The sequence below is a fragment of the Rattus norvegicus genome, chromosome X (assembly GCF_036323735.1).
Source record: "Rattus norvegicus strain BN/NHsdMcwi chromosome X, GRCr8, whole genome shotgun sequence".
Classification (NCBI taxonomy): Eukaryota; Metazoa; Chordata; class Mammalia; order Rodentia; family Muridae; genus Rattus; species Rattus norvegicus.
In genome coordinates, this window is record NC_086039.1 from 91,271,587 (window position 1) to 91,298,260 (window position 26,674).

At 39.6% G+C, this 26,674-nt stretch overlaps 1 pseudogene; it reads right to left on the bottom strand.

Moving 5' to 3' along the window:
• Positions 1–1,036: 1,036 nt before the first annotated feature.
• LOC134484194 (igE-binding protein-like) lies at positions 1,037–8,552 on the bottom strand (annotated as a pseudogene).
• Positions 8,553–26,674: the final 18,122 nt, after the last annotated feature.

Here is a 26,674-nt window from a genome sequence, read left to right on the forward strand (position 1 = left end):
ACCCTAGCGTGGCGCATCCCCACCTGATTGGTCGCTTACCCATGATCTCATAGGCATGCCCCGGAATGGGCAAAGACCTGGCACGAACACACTCTTGCACATGCGCACACAGCTAGCTTCCTGAAAGGCAGTCGGGCTGGCACAGCGGAAGCCAGTGCCATCTTGTAATGGTGAATGCTATCCCGGCTTTCCTCGTGGGGCGTAGTGGAAGCCAGCGCCATCTTGTGGTGGCGAATGTTATTGCGGCTTTCCACATCTCCCCCTTTTTGTTTTACTAGTATGAGGTTGGTCTAGGCCTCTGCAGTTACGTCCATCTGCTGTGGCTCCTGTCTTAGGTCGTTCCGCTATGTCACAGCCTTATCCGTCGTAGGGTAACGCTATCGCCACCGGGCCCCGTGTCTTAGATTGGTCTGTGCATGAGGAAAGTTGCCCGTCTCTGGATACCACAGTGCTGTGTGACAGTAACTGCTAAACGACCTAGGGCGAACTCTACAAAAGAGGCCAGCCAGAAAATGAGTTAGTGGGGAAATCATGATCACCCTGTCGCGTGCAATGAGGAAACCTCAGCGATGTAGAAGGGCTAATCAAAGAATCATTGAGTCTCTCTCATCCCAGTGAAATGGATCCACAAATCCATGGGGTGCAAGAGCAGAGAACTCAGATACTGACTAATTCCTGAGCATAGATAACCAAATTCCAGGGGAGGCCCCTTGTTCAGTGGCCACAAGTGCTTGAGTGATAACGACCTTGTCACGTTTCTGTTGAGATCTGAGTTTGCAAACCAACCATAGCATGAACACTAATCCACAGCATAGGGCTGCACCAAACAGACCCACCCCCACCCATTCTTTGAGGTACTAGAAACCCAAATCCAAAGAGGCAGTGCGAGGGCTAGAGGTAGTTTCCGAGGGATCCATCCGGGAGTCATTTCTAGGCGTCAGAATTCTTCATGTCAGTCGTTCCGGTAGCCAGAATGGGTTGTCTTCTTCCTGAGGGAAAACACAAACAGCTCCCCTGGATCTTATTAAAATAGGATCTGGGCCTTTCCATAGACCAGTCAAAACATCTTTCTATTTTACCATCTCTTTTGGTCTATCAGGCTCTGAATAGTGACGTTCGGCCGCAGTATGGCCTTGGGCATCAAGATTTAAAAAATTAAGGGTGAAGAGTGCCATGGAAACAGCTACTCTTGGTACTGAGGGTAGAGCCTCCTCAACTCCCCCTTTTTGTTTAATTAAATAGGATTTGAGAGTGCGATGGGCACGTTCTACAATGCCCTGTCCCTGAGGATTATACAGGAGACCAGTCAGATGAGTCACATCCATCTGGTGGCAGAATTGTTGAAATTTTTGAGAAGTATAAGCTGGTCCATTGTCTGTCTTAAGGAGTTTGGGTTTACCCCAAGCACTCCATGCCTCGAGGCAATGTTGAATTACATGCGAGGCCTTTTCCCCTGTTAGAGGTGTAGCAAACATGATGCTAGAGCATGTATCAATAGAAACATGCAGATACTGAAGTCTTCCAAAAGAAGGGATATGAGTAACATCCATTTGCCAGACCTGTAGCGGTCGGATTCCTCGTGGATTAACTCCCACATGGGGTACAGGCAGGAATTGACAACAATTTTGACAATGGGTAACTATTTCTCTAGCTTCTTTTCTAGGCAAAGCAAATTGGCGGCATCAAGTTTCAGCCGTCACATGAAATTGTCTGTGAAATTCTTTTGCTACATCTAATTGGGGGGACAAGGCAACCACAATCACTCTTGTAGCTTGGTCTGCTAGGTCATTTCCTTGGGACATTGGACCAGGAAGGCCCGAGTGAGCTCTAATATGTGTTATAAATACAGGGGATCTTCTGCCGAGAAGGATAGATTGAATTTGTTGAAAATTTGAGCAAGTTTGCTGGAAGGCCTGATTAATCCAGCCACTTCAAGAACCTTAACTGCATTAACCACATAAGAGGAATCTGACACAATGTTAAGCAGGCCTGGGAAGGTCTCGAGGACCTCCAGCACCACTAAACATTCCAAAACTTGAGGTGAGGTTTCATTATACTGCTTAGATACTACCTTATTATTGACCACATAAGCACCTACACCAGTTTTTGACCCATCTGTATACACTACAACCCCATCAACAAGTGGTTCCTCAGACATCATGTGTGGGAACACAATGGCTTGGCTTAAAGCAAATTGTAGGATCGGGTGTTTTGGATAATGATTATCAATCTGTCCAGCAAAGGAAGTAACTAACACTGCCCAAGCATTTGAGGTAGCAGCTAATATTTGAACCTGAACGACTGTGTATGGTACAATCAAAATTTTGGGTTCTTTCCCAAAATGAGTAATAGCTGCCTTCAACCCACGAAGTGCAAGCTGAGCAACTGCATCAGGATACCAGTCAATAATCTTAGCAGGAGATGCATTGGGATGGATCCATAATAAAGGCCCATCCTGCCACAAGACAGCTGTTGGTAATTGCATAGTTTTGAAAACACATAAATCAAAAGGCTTGGTTTCATCAATGCGCTGTAATTGAACATCCTGTAAGGCACTTTCTACAACTTGTAAGGCCTAGTTTGTGGCTGGCGTCAATGCTCTCGGAGAGGAGATATGAGAGTCCCCTTTCAAAATATCGAATAAAGGTTTCAACTCAGCAGAGGAAATCTTTAAAAATGGTCTCAGCCAATTTATATCTCCCAATAATTTTTGGAAATCATTTAAGGTATGTAAATGATTTCTGCGAATCTCTAATTTCTGAGGAACTATTTTTTCAGGATAAATGACTGATCCCAGAAATAAGCCAATTTCTGCAATTTGAACCTTTTCTGTAGCGACTTGTAGTCCCCATTGTCCCAATGTTTTGATTAAGGTGGTATATGAAGTCTGTAAGGTTGTTAAATCTCTATCACACATAAGAATATCATCCATGTAATGAACCAAAAGCAAAGATGGAAATCGCTTCCTTATAGGTTCAAGGGCTAGTTGCACATATAGTTGGCACATAGTGGGGCTATTGGCCATGCCTTGAGGCAGGACCTTCCAGTGAAATCTCTTATCAGGTTCAAGATAATTAACAGCTGGTATAGTAAATGCAAACCTCTGTCTGCCTTGTGGACACAAGAGGATGGAAAAGAAACAATCCTTAATATCTATAATTATTATCTTCCATTGCTGAGGTAAGGTGGAGAGCAAGGGTAGGCCTCCGTTGGATCGAGCCAAATAAATGCATCCGTGCATTAATGGCTTTCAAATCATGGAGAAGTCTCTACTTTCCTGATTTTTTCTTTATCACAAAAATAGGAGTATAGCATGGTGAAATGGAAGGTTCTAGATGACCAAGCTGCAATTGTTCATTAACCAACTTAGTGGCAGCTTCCAACTTTTCAGAGGATAGAGGCCATTGAGGAACCCATGTAGTTTCTTCTGTAAGCCAGGGTATGGGCATAGAACACTCAACGGCCCCTAGGAAAAACCCAGGCCCTGCCTTCCTACATTACCTTCTTGTGGGACCGGTTCTAATTTTCCTTGTTCCTTTTTTCCTAATCCCTTCCCTTCCTTGTAACCCATTCTCTTCATAATCTCGACAGCTTGTCGAGAGTACTCATTGGTCAATGTCAGTACTAGACCCTGTAAGATATTCCTCCCCCAAAGGTTAACAGGAAGAGGGAGGACATAAGGAATGAACCTTCCTGATTGGCCTTCTGGAGCATGCCAGATCAAGGAGCGTGAGCTGATAGTGGGGCTGGCCTCATACCCTAGTCCTTGTAAGGAATGGGATGATTGAGTGACAGGCCATGCCTTAGGCCACCAACTAGAGGAGATAATGTTCTTATCAGCCCCTGTATCTAGAATCCCCGTAAAAATTTTCCCTTCTATATTCAACTCTAAAGAGGGTCTGGAATTAAGGTCCATCATTAAATAAGCAGAATCAGTCCTGGAAGAGCCAAACTTTGCGGTGCCTCTAGGGACCCCGGAAGAAGGAAAATGATCCTGTAAGCTTGGAAGGATAATCAACTGAGCAATCCTGTCACCTGAGTAGATGGAAAAAACGAATTGAGGGCAAGAGCAGAGAACTTGATGTTCTCCCGTGTAATCTTGATCTATTATTCCAGGGTGAACAATAAGTCCCTTTAAGGTTAAGGAGGATCGACCCAAAATAAGGCCGACACTTCCCACGGGTAAGGGGCCTTTGTAGTCAGTGGGGACAGGTTGCACACCCCTCAGTGGTATTAGCATGAATTGGGTGGTGGAACAGAGGTTCACTCCTGCTGAGGCTTTTGTAGCTCTGTGAACCGTGGTGTCCGTTTGTTGTGAGCTGGAGTCCCATATGTTTTGGGGCCCTGAGACTTGGGGCCCAGATACCCGTTTTTTGGAGTGTTTTCACCCCCTTCTGCCTGGGGAGGTCCAGGCTGAATAAGCCTGCCTCTGATGTCTTTAACTAAGCGATACTCACTAGCCCAATGATAACCTTTCCCAACTTAGTACACAGTTCTGGTGCTCTCCTCTTTGTGAGGGCCTGACACTCCTTTTTCAGATGTCCTGGTTTGCCACAGTTATAGCAGACCCTGCAATCACCTGTACCTGAGCGCTTTTGGCCCTGTAGGATAGCAGCCGCGAGGCCGGCATTAGTAAGCGGGCCTCCAAGTTCTCTGCAAACTCCCAGCCAGTCCTGTAACCCTTTGCTCTTCCTAGGTGTAATAGCTGCTCTCCATTCCTGTGTGGCTTGCTCATATACCAACTGTTCCACTAAAGGCATTGCCTGTTCAGGGTCTCCAAAGATCCTGCCTGCTGCCTCTGTCATCCTAGCCACGAAGTCTGAGAATGGCTCCTGGGGGCCTTGTATAATTCTTGTTAAGTGTCCCCCAGACTCTCCCTTCTTGGAAAGTGCCTTCCACGCCTTAATGGCGGCAGCAGAGATTTGAGCGTATGCTCCCCAGTTATAATTTGTTTGATTATTGGCATACTGCCTTTGTCCTGTTAGCAGATCAAGTGTCCAATCTCTCTGATTGCCTTCAGCAATGGCATTGACTTTGGCCTGTGCCTGAGAGGCGTCATACCACAAGGCTTTCCATTCCATATATTGTCCCATATTAGGGAGCGCAGCCTTCACTGTTGTCTGCCAGCCTCCTGGAGTCATGGCCAGAGTGGCAAGCCTCTCGAATTGAGCAATAGTAAAATTGGCACTAACTCCGTAGTTATGGACCAACTCGGCAAGTTCCTTAATTTGAACATATTCTACTGGTGCGTGAACATGGCCTCCATCGGCAGCCTCAAACACCGGAAATGCCTGCTGTATCTTTTTCTGTTCCACTTTAGTGAGGAAGGAATCTGAGTGAAATCTCTCCATATAAGATGGAGGGGCGCTGGGGCTTATAGGCTGGGAAACCGCATGGTTTCCACCTCACACCTTCTTCTGTTTTTTTACCCAGGCTGTTAGCTCGTTGTTCATCTGGGTGGTATCTTTCTTCTTCATAGCAAGCTGCCTCATCTTCTAAATCCTCTTCCTCAGAGGAGCTAAGCTCGTCTGTTTCCGAACTATCAAGCTCCAAAGCCTCTAACTCCTTTACCGGATAAAGGCTTTTTCTTTTCAGAGCTTTCTCCTCCTTTCCCTGTTTCTCTCCCGAGGCGTTCTTTCCCCTATCTCTCGCTCCTCGGATCTAAAGTCTTTGGAAGGGTCTGTTTTCTTACGTGCACCTTTTCTCTTTGAGCTCTTTAATCTTTCATCCTGCTCTGTTTCTGACATGCTGTACCGTAACTACCCTAGCACTCCCTGTCCCGCTATCACTGCTGGGCAGCATTTCCCATCTTCTAGGCACAACTTCTGACTGTGCCTAGCGGCAGCCGCAAAATCAAAAACCAAAAGAGAAAGAATGAGGGCTGCTAAAACGATAACAAAAGCCTCTGCCGCATCTTCTAATGGGGGAGAGAAGTGAAAGAGACCAAGACCAAACATATCTCTCAGAGCTTACCCGCGTCCTGCAGCTTTTGGATTCTCTCTGCGAACGGAAGGTCCCCTTGGCGCCTGGCGATGGTGTGGCGTTTCTCCCGGGTTTCAGCACCAGATGTCCCGCGCTATCGTCTCGCCAGCAAGAACGCACGCACGGACACACGAATCCTTCTGCAGCAAAGCGTTTATTGCATCTTAAAGAGGGGGACCCCAAGCCCCAGAATGGCGCGGCTTATATACACCCTAGCGCGGCGCATCCACACCTGATTGGTCGCTTACCCATGATCTCATAGTCACTCCCCGGAGTGGGCAAAGACCTGGCACGAACACACTCTTGCACATGCGCACACAGCTAGCTTCCTGAAAGGAAGTTGGGCTGGCGCAGTGGAAGCCAGTGCCATCTTGTAATGGTGAATGCTATCCCGGCTTTCCACGTGGGGCGCAGTGGAAGCCAGCGCCATCTTGTGGTGGCGAATGTTATTGTGGCTTTCCACATGCTGTAATTATAGATCGTGCCCACCCTTATGAAACAGAAGAGACAGGTATCAAAAATGAGTGGTGGCAGTGGTGCCCAGGTCAGGGAACACAGGGAACCTGGTCAGGGCAGGGTCTGTGTCTCAATTTTACCTGTAATACACTCAATATTACTTTCACTGGTAAAAGAAAAGAAGACTGAGAATGGGTAAAAGGAAAACAATGGGGCATCTGAATATATTAGTCTGGATATGACACCAGTCTTCTAATGACCATCAGGTTGAAAATTGAATCCTTGGCCCCAATTGTCATAGGGTCAAATGGGGTATTAGCCCGGCCTGCTCCTCCACCTAAACAGTTGACCGTCTCTACTTCACCCAAAACTGAAACTCAGACTTCCTTGGCCCTGGTCCCAGAGATCACGGGTAGAATGATTAATCTAGTTGAACGGGCATTCCAAGTTCTTAATGCTACTAACCCAGACGCCTGCTGGCTTTGCTATGAAATCTTTCCCCCTTACTATGAGGTCATAGTATGAAACACTAGCCTGTCTGCCCCCGGCAGCCTCTGCAGAGAGCTGTGGATGGCAACAAAGAAAGAGAGATTCAAAACTAACTATGTCAGCTGTCTCTGAAAAAGGGTTATGTGTCAGTAATATTCCTACTACCAATGCTCATCTTTGCTCCCATACAGGCTCAGTAGCAAAGCAGTCTGGGTACCTATTACCACACTCAGATGGATGGTGGGCCTGTGGAACCGGCTTCACCCCTTCTGTCTCTTTAGAAGTTTTAAAACATTCCCAAGATTATTGTGTTTTAGTCCAGCTAGTCCCTAGATTCACCTATCACCCAGACAAATCTTTTATTGATGAGTGGCAGGTACCTATACCAGAGTTAAGAGAGAGCCTGTAAGCATAGCCCTAGTGGTGCTTCTGGGACTGGGAGTGGCTATTGGGATAGGAACAGGGGTAGCAGCATTAGCCCAACAACCAGGATATTACCAGCTGAGAGAAGCAATAGATGTAGATATTCAGGCCCTAGAAGACACTGTGTCAAAACTCCAGGAGTCTTTATTCACTCTGTCTGAAGTGGTGATGCAAAACAGAAGGTGCCTAGACTTGCTGTTTTTACAACAATGGGGCTTATGTGCAGCCCTAAAAGAAGAATGTTGTTTCTATCTAGACCATTCTGGAGTTGTTAAAGATTCCATGGCCAAGGTGAGAGAACACTTAGCAAACCAACAAAGTGAAAGAGAAACCACCAAGGATTGTTCCAGTCCTGGTTCAATAGGTCCCCCTGGTTCACCACTTTAATTTCCACCCTTCTGAGACCCTTATTAATTCTGCTTCTTTTGTTCACTATTGGCCCCTGCATTCTTAATCACTTAGTTGCCTTTATCTGAGAGTGGATAAGTTCTGTCCAGGTCTTAATGCTACGACATAGGTACCAGACCGTGTCTACAGAAGATGAGTTATGATTCCATGAACAAAATCATCCATAAGGAAAAGGGGTATTGTAAAGTCTAAAGAAAATTACAAAGCAGCCTGTAAGATACCCCCCAACGAAACTCCCCTAGCCCTAATGAAACTCTCCTGCTGAGGAAATTCCATCAGTTAAGCCTCAACCACGTCCATTGTGGTTTTATGACCTAGTTACACCCTGTCCTTAGACTAACAGGAGATAGTCTCCTGGCTGGCAGGACCACCAGAGGCTTTCCACCACCCAGAGAGGTCTTCAGAAATAATGTAATTACGATGTGGACCAATAAAGTCAGGGGGCAGAAGAGCCCAACCAATCCTCCTATGCCTCGATGTTCCCCTCGTTATTCCTGTGACTCTTGTGGTTTTTGTGCTTAAAAGTGGTGTGGATCCGCTTACCTAGGAAGCGCAAGGCCCTGGGTTCGGTCCCCAGCTCCGAGAAAAAAAGAAGCAAAAAAAAAAAGTGGTGTGGATCTCTAGGGTGGGGTTCTTCTCCTTCGGTTCCTGTCTGAAGGTTGAGGAACCCCTGCACGCCAGAAAACGAAATTAATAAACCTCTTGCCGATTGCATTGAATCTGGTCTCAGTAGTCTCTTGGGAGGAGCAGATCTTTGGTGGTGGTCCTTCGGGTCCAACATTCTCAACAACCATGGCTTTAGAGGAATAACAAAGAGAAAAATTAAAGTTTGGAATCAGGGCTTAAATGACACATTCAAACAAAGGGCGCTGTTCAGACTGAACAACAGAGAGAAAAAAGTAAAAATTGGAAGCAAGGCCTGGAGGATAGTTTGCTAAAATTAATTAATCAAAATAAAGTAGATGCTAAAATATCAGAATTATAACATAAAGAAAAAGTAAAGTTATAGAAGAACAGCTTAGAACAAAGGATATGGGAACTATAGAGCAGAATGAACAACAGAGAAATTTAAGAATTGGCAGAAAAGTCTAGAGGAAACACTAGAACAAAAGATACAGAATTTTATAAGTCATGATAAGCAATAACGAGAGAAAAATGAAGGTTAGAGACTGAATCTGGAAGTGACACTAGAATTAATAGTGTAGAATTTTACACATTGGAATGACTAGCAAAGGGGAAACTTGGACAAAAAGCTTAAAAGAATTTACTAAAATTAATAAAATTAAATACTAAAATATCAAAATTAAAATATAAGAAAAAATAAAAGAGGGAAGCAGCACAAAGAACAGAAGATAGAAGTACTTATAAAACAGAAGGAACAATAAAATGAAAAAAATGAAGCATGGAGACAAGCCTTGGAAGAAGAGATTACAAAAGCCGTTTAATTCAAGTTGAACAAAGTGCTAGTATGGTAGAGATAGAAGCACTAGAACTTAAAACATTAATTAGAATAAATATTCCAATAAAGATGATGATAAAATCAAAGCCAACCCCAGGTTGGCAGAAAAGAAAATTTAGTTTATTCCATTAGTATACAACAAAGACAACAACCATCCACAAATTTATCAGGAATTTTAATGGCAATCCCTGAATGTCTTGGAACTGAGAAAGTATAAAGCAAACGTCACTAAGTTTGGCAAGCTTTCATGTTTTTAAAAACAAACTGGCTAACCAATGCTCCTGGGAGCAGATCATATGGTACTCCAGCCGGGCCCATCCTACCCCAACTCTAACCCCACGCCAGCTGCCCACACCTAAAGACAGCTTGGTCCCCATAAGTTTTGCCACCTCCAGACTGACAGGTGAGTCACCGCCTCCCACTCCAATACCTAGTCTAACTGGGCCCTCCTCTGGGGCCCAGAGGACACATGACCTCCAGCCCTACTCAAGATAAGATTTCTCTCCTATCTGCATCTGTGTCCAGATTGTGTGCTCCAACTTCACCCAGCCCACCCAGAGACACCTTGAGTTTGACCCACTCAGGAGTTATGACAGCCCGGGGCTCACTGTTCAGACTCCCAGGCTCCAATACCTGCCCTAACTGGGACTCTCCCTCCCCCCGCCCCCGACACACTCCATTCCCAGGGCTAAAGGCCAAAGAACCTTCCACTCTGCTGGAGACATATCTTCCTTCCTGTCTGGAACTGCACCCTGGATCAGAACCTGTGCTCTAGCACCACCCCACCCCATTCACACCCATTCACTTTGACTCCCAAGAGGTCTGGAACAGACCCCCTCCCACACCCAGAGACAGACTGACTAAATGAGGCCCAATCAGTCAGAAACAGCAAGACGAGTCAACACTAGAGTTAAACAGATGGTAAGAGGCAAGCATAAGAACAGAAACAAAAGAGAACAATGTTACTTGACAATATCAAAATCCAGTTCCCAACACAGCAAGCCCAGGATATCCCAACATACCCGAAAAGCAAGAGTCAGATATAATATCCCATCTCATGAAGAAGATAGAGATCTTTAAGGATGACATAGATAACTCCCTTAATTAAATGCATGAGTACACAGGTAAACAAGTAGAATACCTTGAAGAGGAAACACATAAATACCTTAAGAAATCAGGGAAACCACAGGTGCAGGAATTGAACAAAACCATACAGGATCTAAATATGGAGATAGAAATAATAAAAAAAAAAACTCATAAAGGGATACAACCCTGGAGATGGAAAACCTAGGAAAGAGAGCAGCAGTCACAGATGCAAGCATCACCATCAAAATACAAGAGAGACAAGCCAGAATCTCAGAAATAGAAGATAGCAAAGAAAATATTGACAAAACAGTCAAAGAAAATACAATGTACAAAAATCTACTAAACCAAAACATTCAGGAAATTCAGGACACAATGAAAAGACAAACCCTAAGAGTAATAGTCATAGAAGAGAGTGAAGATTGTCAAACTGAAGAGCCAGGAAATATCTTCAACAAAATTATAGAAGAAAACTTCCCTAACCTAAAGAGATGCCCATGAACATACAAGAATCCTACAGAACTCCAAATAGACTCTACCAAAAAGAAAATCCATCTGTCACATAATAATTAAAACACCAAATGCACAGAAAAAAGAAAGAATACTGAAAGCTGTAAGGGTAAAAAGGCCAAGTAACATGTAAAGGCAGACCTATCAGAATTACACCAGACTTCTCAACAGAGACTCTAACAGCCAGAAGATCTTGGGGAGATGTCATATAAACCCTAGGCTAACAAACATGCCAGTCCAGGCTACTATAAACAGCAAAACTTTCAATTACCATAGATGGAGAAACCAAGATATTCCATGGAAAAACAAAATTTACATAATATCTTTCTTCAAATCCAGCCCTATGAAGGATAATTGATGGAAAACTCCAACACTAGGAGGGAAACTACACCCAAGAAAAAGCAGGAAATTAATCTTCTGGAAACACACACAAAAGAAGAGACCCACATAAACATAATTCTATCTATGATAACAACAACAACAACAACAACAACAACAACAACAACAACAACAACAACAACAAAACCCAGAAAGCAACAATCATGTGTTTAATATCTCTCAATATCAGTGGACTCAATTAACCAATAAAACAAACAAACAAACAAAACAAAAACAGACTAACAACCTAGATATGTAGACAGGATCCATCATTTTGTTCCAAATAGGAAACACACACACCTCAGTAACAAAGACATATACTACCTCACAGTAAATGTTTGGAAAAAATTTTCCAAGGAAATGGTCCCCCAAAATAAGCTGGAGTAGCAATTCTAATATTGAATAAAATAAACCTTTAACCAAAAGTTACCAAAAAAAGATGGGTAAAGACATATCATACTCATTGAAGGAAATATCCACCAAGATTAAGTCTCAATTCTGAAGACATATGCCAGAAATTCAAGGACATTCACATTGGTGAAAGAAACATTCAAAGTACACATTGAACCTCACCTGATAATGTGGGAGACTTTAACACCCCACTCTCACCAAAGGAGGAGATGATGAAAACAGAAACTTAGCAGAAACACAGTGAAACTATCAGAAGTTATGAACCAAATGGACTTAACATATATACAGAACATGTTGCCCTAGAATAAAAGAATATACATGTTTCTCAGTACCTGACCTAACCTTCTTCAAAATTGATCAGATAATCAGAAAAAAAGCCAAGCCTCAACAGATACAGGAAGATTGAATTAATCAAATTCATTGTATCTGATTACCGTAGAGTAAGGCTGTTCTTCAATAACAAAAAATAAAAATTAACAAAAAAGTAAGCTAGCATAAGCTTAGAAGATGATTAACTCTCTACTCAATGATAACTTGTTCAGGGAAGAAATAATGAAATTAAAGACTTTCTTGATTTTTAAGAAAATAAGGCACACCATACTCAAACATATGGGACATAAATCAGTACTAAGAGGAAAACTCATAGGTCTAAGGGCTTTCATAAAGAACCTGGACAGATCCTACACATGCAGATTAACAACACATCTGAAAGCTCTAGAACAAAAAGAAGCAAACAAATGCAGGAGAAGTAGATGGCAGGAAATAATTAAACTTGGCTGAAATTAACCAAGTAGAAACAGAAATATATAATGAATCAGTAAAACTAGCAGTTGCTTCTTTGAGAAAACCAAGATAGATAAACTCTTAACCAAACTAATTGGTTAAGAGACAGTATGCACATTAACAAAATCAGAAATGAAAAGGGAGACATAACAATAGAAACTGAGGAATTTCAAAAAATCATGAGATCCTACTACAAAAGTCTATACTCAAAACTGGAAAATCTAGATGAAATGGATGGTTTTCTAAACATACCAGGTACCAAAGTTAAATCAAGATCGGATAAACCATCTAAACATTCCCTTTATCCTTAAGGAAATAGAAGCAGTCATTATAAGTCTCTCAACCAATAAATAAATAAATAAATAAATAAATAAATAAGTAAATAAATAAATAAATAAAATAGACAGACAAACAAACTCAGAGAGCCAGAAGGTTTTCGTGCACAATTCTATCAGACCTTCAAAGAAAACATAATTCCAATACCTCTCAAAGTATTCCACATAGTAGAAACAAAAGAATCACTACCTAATTCATTATATGAAGCCACAGTTTTCCTGAGACCTAAACCACACAAAGATCCAACAAAAAAGAGAACATCAGAACAAAATCTTATATAAATAATGATACAAAATTATTCAGTAAAATTATTTTAAAAAGAATCCAAGAACACATCAAAAACAACTATTCACCATGATCAAGTAGACTTCATCCTTTATTAGGGATGTAGGGATGACTCAATATATGGAAATCCATCAACATAATTACTATATAAAAATTCAAAGAAAAAATGATCTTTTCATTAGATGCTGAAAAAGTCTTTGACAGAACAGTACACCACTTTGTGGTAAAAGTCTTTGAAAGATAAGAAATTCAAAGTACATACCTAAACATAAGAAAAGGAATGTTTAGCAAATGACAACCAACATTAAAATAAATGGAGAGAAATTTGAAGCTGTCCTACTAAAATCAGGTACAAGACATGGCAGCCCAATCTATCCCTATTTATTCAAGGTAGTACTCAAAATTCCAGCTAGAGCAATTAGACAACAAAAAGACTTCAAAGGAATACAAATTGTAAAGGAAATAGTTAAGATAATATTATTTGCAGATGATATGATAGTATACATAAGGGATCCCCAAAATACTACCAGAGAACTCCTAAACCTGATAAACATCTTCAACAAAATGGCTATCCATAAAACTAACTGAAACACATTAATAGGTTTCCTCTACAAAAACAGATAAATGGGCTGAGAAAATATTAGGGAGACAACACCATTCACAAAAGTCACAAATAATATAAAATACCTTGGTGTAACTCTAACCAAGCAAGTAAAATATCTGTATGATAAGCTAAAGTCGAGCTCACTGCTCCCAAACCCCATGGGGAAGAGAGCTGAACACCCAGAAGTGTGGACCATCCTAAGACTGAAGGACAGACTGCCACTTCTGCCCACCTCTGCCCACATCCCTAGTCCAAGAGGAAACTGCACAGTGCCTCTGGAGACAGGAATATAGGAACAGTCAGGTGCAGGTATCTGCAGTTCTGGTCTACGCCCAGATCTCAAAATCCTTTTGGCTATATTAACTACAACAATTTTATGTCTTTGTATTTCCACTCTTTATTAGCAGCTTTCCTTGTCAGGTATTCCATGGTTCTGACATATAGCTGCTTGTATTAGGAATCCTAATTATGGTCCCCCAAAAATCTGGTTTCAGGAGAATTCTGCATGTAGCTTCTTGGAATACCACCAGTTGATTCCACTTCTTAAATAAAGATGCCAACAGTCAATAGCTAGGAAGGTTAAAGAGAAACATGAATTTTAAGATTCCCAAGGCTTGGGATCAGGAGCAGGAAGAAGGACACCTACCATGCCTAGAGAGTGTAGAGGAAAGGAAAGACACAATGCTCAAAAAAATGCAGGACATTGAAGCATAGCTGCCATTTGAAGGAGTAGAGAGAACATGGCCCAGAATTTAGTAAGTATTAACTAAGAATTATTGGCTGAAGGCCCAGCTATTGTGCTGTTTAAGTCATATTAAAATATAAAGGCTGTGTGTGAGTGAGTGTGTGTGTGTGTGTGTGTGTGTGTGTGTGTGTGTGTGTGTGTGTGTGTGTGTCTTTAATTCAGGAACATTCATTGATACAGGCAGCCTGCCACTGGGATTTATTAATATTTCATTCAACACTGACATTTCTAAAATTTTTTTATTGAGTATTTCTTATTTACATTTCAAATGTTATTCCCTTTCCCAGTTTCCGAGCAAACATCCCCCTAATCCCTCCCCCTCCCATTCTTTATGGCTGTTCCCCTCCCCATCCTCCCCCCATTGCCACCCTCCCCCCAACAATCATGTTCACTGGGGGTTCAGTCTTAGCAGGACCAAGGGCTTCCGCTTCCACTGGTGATCTTCCTAGGATATTCATTGCTACCTATGAGGTCAGAGTCCAGGGTCAGTCCATGCAGTCTTTAGGTAGTGGCTTAGTACCTGGAAGCTCTGGTTGCTTGGCATTGCTGTTCATAAGGGATCTCGAGCCCCTTCAAGCTCTTCCAGTTCTTTCTCTGATTCCTTCAACGGGGGTCCTATTCTCAGTTCAGTGGTTTGCTGCTGGCATTTGCCTCTGTATTTGCTGTATTCTGGCTGTGTCTCTCAGGAGAGATCTACATGCAGCTCCTGTCAGCCTGCACTTCTTTGCTTCATCCATCTTGTCTAATTGGGTGGCTGTATATGTATGGGCCACATGTGGGGCAGGCTCTGAATGGGTGTTCCTTCTGTGCCTGTTTTAATCTTTGCCTCTCTATTCCCTGCCAAGGGTATTCTTGTTCCCCATTTAAAGAAAGAGTGAAGCATTCACATTTTGATCATCTGTCTTGAGTTTCATGTGTTCTATGCATCTAGGGTAATTCAAGCATTTGGGCTAATAGCCACTTATTAATGAGTGCATACCATGTGTGTTTTTCTGTGATTGGGTTACCTCACTCAGGATGACATTTTCCAGTTCCAAACATTTGTCTATGAATTTCATAAAGGCACTGTTTTTGATAGCAGATTAATATTCCATTGTGTAGATTTATCACATTTTCTGTATCCATTCCTCTGTTGAAGGGCATCTGGGTTCTTTCCAGCTTCTGGCTATTATAAATAAGGTTGCTATGAACATAGTGGAGCACGTGTCTTTTTTATATGTTGGGGCATCTTGTGGGTATATGCCCAAGAGAGGTATAGCTGGATCCTCAGGTAGTTCAATGTCCAATTTTTGAGGAACCTCCAGACTGATTTCCAGAATGGTTTTACCAGTCTGCAATCCCACCAACAATGGAGGAGTGTTCCTCTTTCTCCACATCCTCGACAGCATTTGTTGTCACCTGAGTTTTTGATCTTAGCCATTCTCACTGGTATGAGGTGAAATCTCAGGGTTGTTTTGATTTGCATTTCCTTATAACTAAAGATGTTGAACATTTCTTTAGGTGTTTCTCAGCCATTCGGCATTCCTCAGCTGTGAATTCTTTGTTTAGCTCTGAACCCCATTTTTAGTAGGGTTATTTGTTTCCCTGCGGTCTAACTTCTTGAGTTCTTTGTATATTTTGGATATAAGGCCTCTATCTGTTGTAGGATTGGTAAAGATCTTTTCCCAATCTGTTGGTTCTTGTTTTGTCCTAACTACAGTGTCCTTTGCCTTACAGAAGCTTTGCAGTTTTATGAGAGCCCATTTGTCGATTCTTGATCTTAGAGCATAAGCCATTGGTGTCTTGTTCAGGAAATTTTTTCCAGTTCCCATGTGTTCGAGATGCTGCCCTAGTTTTTCTTCTATCAGTTTGAGTGTATCTGGTTTGATGTGGAGGTCCTTGATCCACTTGGACTTAAGCTTTGTACAGGGTGATAAGCATGGATTGATTTGCATTTTTCTACATGTTGACCTCCAGTTGAAACAGCACCATTCATTTCTAATATTTTGAATTATCCAAGGCAACTTCAACTTTACAGCTTCTTGTTGTAATGTCTGGGATCCACATGTCTTCTGAGCTTCTCCAAAGGGTTTGTGTTACTTCTCCATCTCTGCCATCTATAGCTTTCTAGTCTCTGGTTGACTCCATTACACTATTGCTGTTTTTCATGATCCTTTCATGATACTGGCATGCCTAATTTTCTGGAGTCTTCTATTGCAACAGGGATGCACCAATGATGGTACCATGCCTCAACTTCTTTGCATGACTCCTTTAGTCCTGGTCCATCAATTGCAACTGAAGGTGCACCTTCCCCAATATCCTTCCCTGGCCTCACACAGTGCCAAACTTCAGCTGTGCTCTTTGGCCCCTTCATGCCTTCATAACCAGTACCACATGGATGATTCTTAAAAATTACCAAATCTAGCTGAATCATGAGGTACAACCTTGGCTATCTCTGAAACACAGATTCATTGTGCAATGAGAAAACACTCCCTAGAAGATTTCACATAAGTGATGCTGGTTTCTTCTTAATCATCACTCATTGCTTAACTCAAACTGACCAGCATCAATCAATTGTCCAAGTAGTTCCTTGTATTGTTGACTCTATAGTCAAGAGCCAAATGGTTAAAGCTTCCACATTATGAAGCTAGCTGGAGCTAGAACATGGTCCCCTTTTTCCTTTACATTATTCCCAGCTTTCTGTTTTCCAACTCCTTGAATGCCTACGCTTGACTGTCCTGAAACTTGCTCTTTACATTGACCTTGAACTTAGAGAGCTGCATGACTCTGTCTCTTGTAACCTGGGATCAAAGGCATGTATCACCATGTCTGGACTTAAACATTTTTTTCACATAAAACATGGTCTGCCCCAGAATGGCTTTGAATTCAGAGATCTCTTTACTTTTTGTCTCCTGGGCTTAAAGGTGTAGACCACCATGCCTGGGTCAAAGCATTTTATGCCCACTATTACTCAAGATCCAGATCAAAAGCCTGTGTCTTCTAGCTTCATGATCTGGTTCACAATTGTGGTTTCCTTTTCTGGACTATAGTTCACTCCAGATAAAAATTACAAATATAAACAATAACCAGGTAATAATGCTGCCTAAGATGATATAACTATTCCTTCTTCATCTGCAAACACATAAACAATATGTTTAGGTGGATTGGATTTTGCCTGATGTTACCACTCTCTTAATTGGTTTATCTCTTTGAGTATAGGATTCAGCTCCACTCTACTTCTTGGCGCTCCTTTACCATTTGAAACATACATTTCGTACTTTTTCTTTCAAAGCTTGTTATACTTGATTAAAATGTTCTTCTTGAGACTAAACTACAGGACAATGTTGACAATGTCTCTGCTGGTTTTTTGGGAGTTTTTGTTTTTGTTTTTTGTTTTTTTGTTTGTTTTTGTTTTTGAAACTTCCTTTGTCAACACAATTAATATAAACCTCTTTGCCTTAGCCTCAGGTAGACTCTTCAGACAAGAACAAAAAGCAACCACTTTTCTTATGAAAATAACACAAAATTAGTTTCTAGGCCAAATACTGGAATTCTTTTCAAATGAAACCACTTTGGCCAGGTTTGTACAGTTCAAGTCACACACAGCACCAATGTTTTCTATCTTCCTACAAGGATGGCCTATAAAGCTCCACATAAACATTCCACTGCTTTTCATAGTCTGAATACTCACATTTCTCCAAACATAAGCATTGTCAGGCCTATCACAGAAATACCCCAATCCCTTGTATCAACTTTTCTTTCCATTGCTATGAAGAGACACCATGAACAAGGTAACTCTTATAAAGGAAAACATTTAATTGGGGCTGGCTTTACTGATTCTGACATTCAGTCCACAATCGACCTTCATGTCTGGAACCATGGCAGGGTCTAGGCAGGCATGGTGCTGGAGGAGATGAGAGTTCATCATCTTGGTCCAACTTAAATGGCAGCTAGGAGGAATTTCTCTCCAAGTTCACACACTTCCTCCAACAAAAACACATTTCTTAATAGTGTCAGGCCCTGGGCCAAGCACATACAAACCCCCACAATATTTGTAAGTATCAGCTACTTTGTTAGGATTACTTTGCTAAGGTAGAGGTACAAGTCAAATATAATGAAGAAACCATGTCACTATGTCATGAGGTAACATTAAATGCTTGGGACAAGGTTAAGGAAACCAAAAAATACTTAAACTATTTTCACAGGTTATTCAAGGTCTAAAGAAACATTCATTGACTTTTTATAAAGATTGTCTTCCGTTAAAGGGAGAAGTATATCAGCTTCATTACCAAGAAAGGCACTAATTGAAATCATTGGCTTTTGAAAATTGGAAAGCTGAATGCAAAGAAGTAATCAGACCTTTAAGGGCAAGGTTAATGTTGATAAAGGAATGGATTAAGAATACAGTTAATATTAGATCTTATTGATCTAATATGGCCTTAGTAGGGAAAGCCACCACTAAGGGCTTCGAGATGATACAAACAATCAAATGCCCTTATTTGGTGGAAGGAATTGCAAAGAAATCCAAATTAATTCCAAAAGAGAGGCTATGTTTCCTGAAATATGAAAAAGATGTAGCAAAGTCTGTAAAATTAGTGGATGTAAATCAATAACATACAATTGGGGTAACCTCATATCAAAAAATATCTCAGGGTTGTCTCTCACAGGTCCCAGTACCAAACTGAAAATTCTCTACCACAAGACAACTAAACTCTACTGTTCTGAAAAGAGATAATAAAAGAACAAATAAACAGTTTGGAACAATGTTTATAGACAAATCAAAAAAAAAAAAAAACCAAAAGGGACTAAAAACTCATTTTGCTAAATGTCTATGTATGATCAGAGGCCATAACTAAGGGTATTTATAAATAATATTGAAATTGAAAGAATGGTCTACAATTGAGTAGATGTCACCATTATTTCTCCAAAATACTGGCCTCCTGACTGGCCACTTCAAGAGGTAGATATTCATATTCAAGGAGGTGGGACGTTATCCCAGATAAAATAAAGTACCACATGGCTTAAATGTTTAGGGTCTAAAGGGCAAATAGGAAAATTAAGGCTGTACATGTTTTTTTTTTTCTTTCTTTCTTTCTTTTTTTTTTTTTTTTCGGAGCTGGGGACTGAACCCAGGGCCTTGTGCTTGCTAGGCAAGCGCTCTACCACTGAGCTAAATCCCCAAACCCTGTACATGGGTTTTATCACTATCAGTTACAACAAGAGAAAACACAGATTAACATTTCACCAATTTCAGAGACAAATCACAAAACAGGTAGTTCTCCTAGTTAAAAAAATAAACTTACTAAGAATGGTATCAAAGACAGTTACAGAATATCCAGGCTGTAATTAAACAGGATATAGCAGAGGATGACACATCTACTTTATATTGGGAAACTATTGCTGTTAAAACACCAACAGCCTTACTTCTTAGGTAGTTAACTGACCAAGAAATTTGGATCGAGCAATGGTCTAAGACAAAAGAAAAATTACAGGTACTAGAAGAGTTAGTCCAAAAACAGCTGGGGGTGGAAGATGAAGAAAAATCCAGCAGTTCTTGGAATTGTCTGGTTTTCATTAAAAGAAATTGGGCAAACAGAGGATTTTTGGCAGATCTCAGAACAATTAATAAGACAATTCATCTGAGGGATTCTTTAAAACCTGTAATCCCATCAACTTCCTCATTACATAAGGAATGGCCTATCATAGTGATTATCTAAATAACTTTCCGTAATTTCTCTACATGAACATAAGGAAAGGATGGCTTTCTCAGTACCTACTTTTAATAGAACTTGTCCAAAAAGAAGTATCATTGTAGTGCCCAACCACAAGGAATGTTAAACAGTCCTACATTGTGCCGATATTGTTTATAACAGCCATTGGGAATAATTCATAAAAATTAATTCAATTCATAATTTACCACTATATGGATATTTTATTGACTCATTCAGAAAAAATACATTTAAAAAATGTTTGATGAAATAAAGAAATCCTTACCTTATTGTGACTTACAAATTGTACCTGAAAAAAATAGAAAGAGGAGATTCTATAAATTTTCGAGGATATGAAATACATCTACAAAAAGTTAAACCATAAAAGGTACAAATTAGGAGAGATCAATTAAGGACTCTTAATGATTTACAGAATTTATTGGGCAATATTAAACTGGCTTATCAGCTCCCATAATTCGCATAAGCCTATAATTGGCTTGGCAACTCAAAAACTATGTAATTTATTTTAAAATTCACAAAATTACAAAGATTTAAATAGTCCAAGAAAAGTATCAAGTGAAGCTGAAAAGGAGTTGTTGCTGATAGAAAAATATAGATTGTGTTGCTCCAAAGATGGTCTGTATCTTAATTATTTTGCATTGTCATCATTCTCCAACATAAATTCATATGCAGAGGGAAGACAATATCTTAATATGAATATTTTTAGGACACAGAGTAAATGGGTACTAAAGAGAAAAAAATAAATCTTCATCAATTATCTAGAATTATGTACCTTTTACTCATGCAGAGATTTCCTAATTATGGGTGTGAGATAAACACTGGTAAAGAGCTTGCAGGGATTTTTTTTTGTTGGGGTTGGGGGGAGGAATTAAAACAAGTGCCCTGAAAGCAAGTGACTTCAGGTTATAAAAAGAACTAATTAGGTTCTCGTTCATAAAATAAAATGAACTCCAATTTTGAAAGCCCCTATTTTACACTGATGCAAATAAATCAGAAAAGGCAAGATATAAATCAGAACATATAAGGTGGTTGAAAATCCTTATAATTCAATTAAAAATGAAAATCGTATGTAATTCTTATGACGTTACTAGATTTTCAAGAATCTCTTAATACATAACTGACTCTCATTTTGTAGAAAGAGCTGTTTTAAATCTAGAAACTGCTGAACTATGTCAGGATTATTCTGAATTGACTTCAATCTTTATTCAACTGTCTAACAAATGATTAGAAATAGAAATAATACATTATATATTAAACATGTCAGATTCTATACAGGTCTACCAGGTCCTCTAGCACAAGGTAATGAGGAAATTCATCTGATATTGATAGGAAGTGTGGTAGAAACCTCAGAATTTCATTAAAAATTAGCAAAGTTTTAAAGAAAACTTTCTTATCATTTGACAAGTCAAAGACATTATAAAGAATTATCCTACCTGTTCTTTGTATAACTTAACTACATTGCCTGAAGGAAGTAATCCTAAAGATACTCAAAGAAATAAAATTTGGGAAATGCATTTGTTTCATCTTACACAGTTCAGTAATTTGGTAAACTGAAATATGTGAACAATACTATAGACAAGTAATCAGTATTTCAAAGGGCAACTACTTTGAGTTCTAAAAGGGCTGATTCTTTTAATAAGACATTATCCTATTTAGGTGTATACCTAGACAAATTAATACTGAAAATACTCCAGCATATCTCTAAAGACATAAAATAATTTTTATATATTATAATATAAAGTATATTACAGGTATTCCATAAAATCCTATAGGAAAAGCAGACACTGAAAGATCCAATCATAGTTTAAAATAAACCCTTAATGTATACAAGGGTGTATCAAAGACCCTCAGAGATAGATTAGATAATGCTTTATTGATTTTATATTTTTAAGTGCTAATTTAAAAAAAAAAGCAATGGCTGTTAACATTGGGTTATAAAAAGTACCTGGTGAACTATGTCAGCCTGTTATTTCAAAGATATATTTACCTAAGAATAAAAAGTAGGAAATATGTTATGCAGGGAAAGGGGCTTTTGTATATGTTCATACAGGATAAGAAAAATTATTAATTCCATCCAAAGAGATAAAAATCAGGATTGAAAGAGAAACCCCTAAAGATCTTGGTAGAGAATTTTGTATATTGATACAGAAATAAGTTAGTTTTGATACACTGGTATAGCTGATATTAAAATTTCTCTATTTATTGGATATTTTATCTATTTAAATTTTAAATGTTATCCCTTTCCTGATTTCCTTTCTGGAAACCTCATATTCCATCATCCCTCCACCTGCTTCTATGAGAGTGCTCCCCAACCACCCACCCATTCCCTCCTGCCTCCCTGCCCTGGCATTCCCCTACACTGCGGAATCCACTCTTCACAGGACCAAGGACTTCTCCTGCCATTGATGCCTGAGAAGGATATCCTCTACTACGTATGTAGCTAGAGCCATGGGTCTCTCCATGTATACACTTTGGTTAGTAGTTTAGTCCCTGGGAGTTCTACAGGGTCTGGTTGGTTGATATGGTTGTTCTATCTGTGGGGTTGCAAAATATTTCAGGTCCTGCAGTCCTTTCTCTAACTCCTCCATTTGAGTTTCCATGCTCAGTCCAGCATCCTCCTCTGTACCTGTCAGGCTCTGGCAAAGCCTCTCAGGGAACAGCTATATTACATTCCTGTCAGCATGCACTTCTTGGCATCCACAATAGTGTCTGAATTTGGTGTCTATATATGGGACTGCCCAGGTGAGGCAGTCTCTGGGTGGCCTTTCCTTCAGTCTCTGCTCCACGATTTGTCTCAGTATTTCTTTAGAAAGGAGCATTTCTGGATAAAAATTTGGAGATGAGTGGGTGTCCCTATTCCCCAATAGGGGGCCTTTCCTAAAGTATGGATATGATCTTTAAAGCACCCCCCCTTTGTTGGGCATTTCAGTTAATCTCATCCCTATTGTGGAACCTGGAAGACTCATGCTTTCCTAGCATCTGCGACTTGCTGGTAGGTATCTCTAGTTCCTCATCCCCCGTTGACACACACCTCTTCTCAAATTCCTGAAATTCCCTGATGACTAAGGATGTTGAACATTTCTTTAGGTGCTTCTCAGCCATTTGATATTCCTCAGTTGAGAATTCTTAGTTTAGCTCTGTACCCGATTTTTAAATAGGGTTATTTGGTTCTCCGGAGTCTACCTTCTTGAGCTCTTTGTATATATTGAATATAAGCCCTCTTTTGGATGTAGGATTGGTAAAGATCTTTTCCCAATCTGCTGTTTGTGGTTTAGTCCTAATGACGGTGTCCTTTGCCTTACAGAAGCTTTGCAGTTTTATGAGGTCCTGTTTGTCTATTATTGATCTTAGAGCATAAGCCATTGGTGGTCTGTTCAGGAAATTTTCTCTTGTGCCTGTGTGTTTGAGGCTTTCCCCCACATTTTATTCTATTAATTTCAGTATGTCTGGTTTTATGTGGAGATCCTTGATAAACTTAGACTTGAGAGTTTTAGGAGATAAGTATGAATCCATTTGCATTCTTCTACATTGTGACCATCAGTTGAACCATTTGTTTTTTTGTCTTTTTCCACTGGATGATTTTAACTCCTTTGTCAAAGATCAGATGAGCACAGGTGTGTGGGTTTATTTCTGGGTCTTCAATTCTATTCCATTGATATACCTGCTTTTTCTGTACCAATACCATACAGTTTTTATCATTATTACTCTGTAATACAGCTTGAGATCAGGAATGGTGATTCCCATAGAAGTTCTTTTATTGTGGACAATACTGGCTATTTTTACTATATTAATCCAGCAAATCCATGAGCATGGGAGTTCTTTCCATCTTCTGAGATCTTCTTCAATTTATTTCTTCAGACACTTGAAGTTTTTTTCATATATATAATCTTTCACTTCTTTGGTTAGATTCACAGCAACATATTTTATATTATTTCTGACTATTATGAAAGGCATTGGTTCCCTAATTACTTTCTCAGTTTGTTTATCCTTTAGAGGAAGGCTATTTATTTGTTTGAGTTAATTTTATATCCAGCCACTTTGATTAAGTTGTTTCTCAGGTGGATAATTTCTCAGGTGGAATTTTTGGGATCACTTAATTATACTATCATATCATCTGCAAATAATTATATTTTGACTTATTCCTTTCCAATTTGTATCCACTTGACCTCCTTTTATTAGGTAAATTTTCTGGCTAGGATGTCAAGTACTATCTTGTATGTGTAGTGAGGGAGTGAGCAGCCTTGTTTAATCCTTAATTTAATGGTATTGTTTCAAGTTTGTCTCCTTTTAGTTTAATATTGGTAACTGGTTTGCTATATATTGTTTTTAGTATGCTTAGGTAGAGGCCTTGAATTCCTGATACTTCCAAGTCTTTTACCATGAAGGTATGTTGAATATTGTCAAATGCTTTCTTGGCATCTATTGAGAAGATCTTTGAGTGTGTGTGTGTGTGTGTGTGTGTGTGTGTGTGTGTGTGTGTGTGTGTTTATATAGTGAATTGCATGGGCAGATTTTCATATATTGAACAATCCCTGCATCCCAGGGATGAAGTCTTCTTGATTATGAGGGATGACTGTTTTGATGTGTTCTTAGATTCAGGTTGCAAGAGTTTTATTGAGCTCTGTACCCCATTTCTTAGTAAGGTTACTTGCCTCTGTGGAGTCTAACTTCTTGAGTTCTTTGTATATTTTGGACATTAGCCCTCTATCAGATGTAGGATTGGTAAAAATCTTTTCCCAATCTGTTGGTTGCTGTTTTGTCCTAATGAGAGTGTCCTTTGCCTTACAGAAGCTTTGCAGTTTTATGAGGTCCCATTTGTCAATTCCTGATCTTAGAGCATAAATCATGGGGTTTTTGTTAAGGAAATTTTCCCCAGTGCCCATGTGATCGAGATTCTTCCCCACTTTTTCTTCTATTAATTTGAGTGTATCTGGTTTGATGTGAAGGTCCTTGATTCACTTGGACATAATCTTTGTATAGGGTGATAAGAATGGATCGATTTGTTGAAGCAACATCATTTGTTGAAAATGCTATTTTTTTCCATGGGATGGTTTTAGCTCCTTTGTAAAAGACCAAGTGACCATAGGTGTGTGGGTTCATTTCTGGGTCTCCAATTCTATTCCAATGATATACCCGCCTGTCTCTGTATCAGTATCATACAATTTTTATCACTATTGCTCTGTAATACTGTTTGAGGTCAGGGATAGTGATTCCTCCAGGTGTTCTTTTATTGTTCAGGACAGTTTTCATATCCTGTTTCTTTTTGTAATTCCAAATGAATTAAAAAATTGTTCTTTCTAACTCTGTGAAGAATTGAGTTGGAGTTTTGATGAGGATGGCATTGAATCTGTAGAATGCTTTTGACAAAAAGACCATTTTTACTATATTAATCCTGTCAATCCAACTCATGAGCATGGAAAATCTTTCCATCTTCTGAGATATTCTTCATTTTTTTTCAGATACTTGAATTTCTTGTCATACAGATTTTTCACTTGCTTGTTTAGAGTCATACTGAGGTATTTTATGGTATTTGTGACTATTCTGAAGGGTGGCATTTCGCTAATTTCTTTCTAAGCCTATTTATCCTTTGAGTAGAGGAAGGCTACTGCTTTGTTTGAGTTAATTTTATATCCAGCTACTTTGTTGAAATTGTTTATCAGGCCTAGTCATTCTCTGTTGTTATTTTTGTGGTCACTTAAGTGTATTATCACATCATCTGTAAATAATGATATTTTGACTTCTTCTTTTACAATTTGTAACTCTCTCACCAACTTGTGTTGTGTGGTTGCTCTGGCTAGGATTTTGAGTACTATATAGAATAAGTATGGCAAAGTGGGTAGCATTGTCTCATCCCTGATTTTAGTGGGATTGCTTCAAGTTTCTCTTCATTTAGTTTGATGTTGGCTACTGGTTTGTTGCATATTGCTTTTAGTATGATTATGTATTGGCCTTGAATTCCTGATCTTTCAAAAACTTTTAACATGAAGCGGTGTTGAATTTTGTCAAATGATTTGTCAAATTATGTCACAAATGATCATGTTTTTTTTCTTTGAGTTTGTTTATGTAGTGAATTACATGGAAGGATTTCCCTATATTGAACCATTCCTGCATCCCTGGGATGATCATTTTGAGGTGTTCTTGGATTTGTGTATTTTTCATTTAAATTCATAAGGGCAATTGTTCTCTTTCTTTCTTGTGTCTTTGTGTGGTTTAAGTATAATCATAATTGTGACTTCACAGAATGAATTATGCAGTGTCCTTTCTGTTTCTATTTTGTGAAATAGTTTGGACTGTATTGATATGAAGTCTTCTATGAAAGTGTGATAAAATTCTGGTCCTGGGCTTTTTTTTTTTTTGGTTGAGAGACTTTTAATAATTGCTTCTATTTCTTTATGAGTTATGGGACTGTTTAGGTGGTTTATCTGATCCTGGTTTAATTTTGGTACCGGTTATCCCTAGAATATTGTCCATTTCATTCATTTTTTCCAATTTTGTTGAATCTAGGATTTGTAGTAGCATCTGATTTTTTTTTTAATTTCCTCAGATTCTGTTGTTATGTCTCCCATTTAATTTCTGATTTTGTTAATTTGGATACACACTCTGTGATCTCTGAT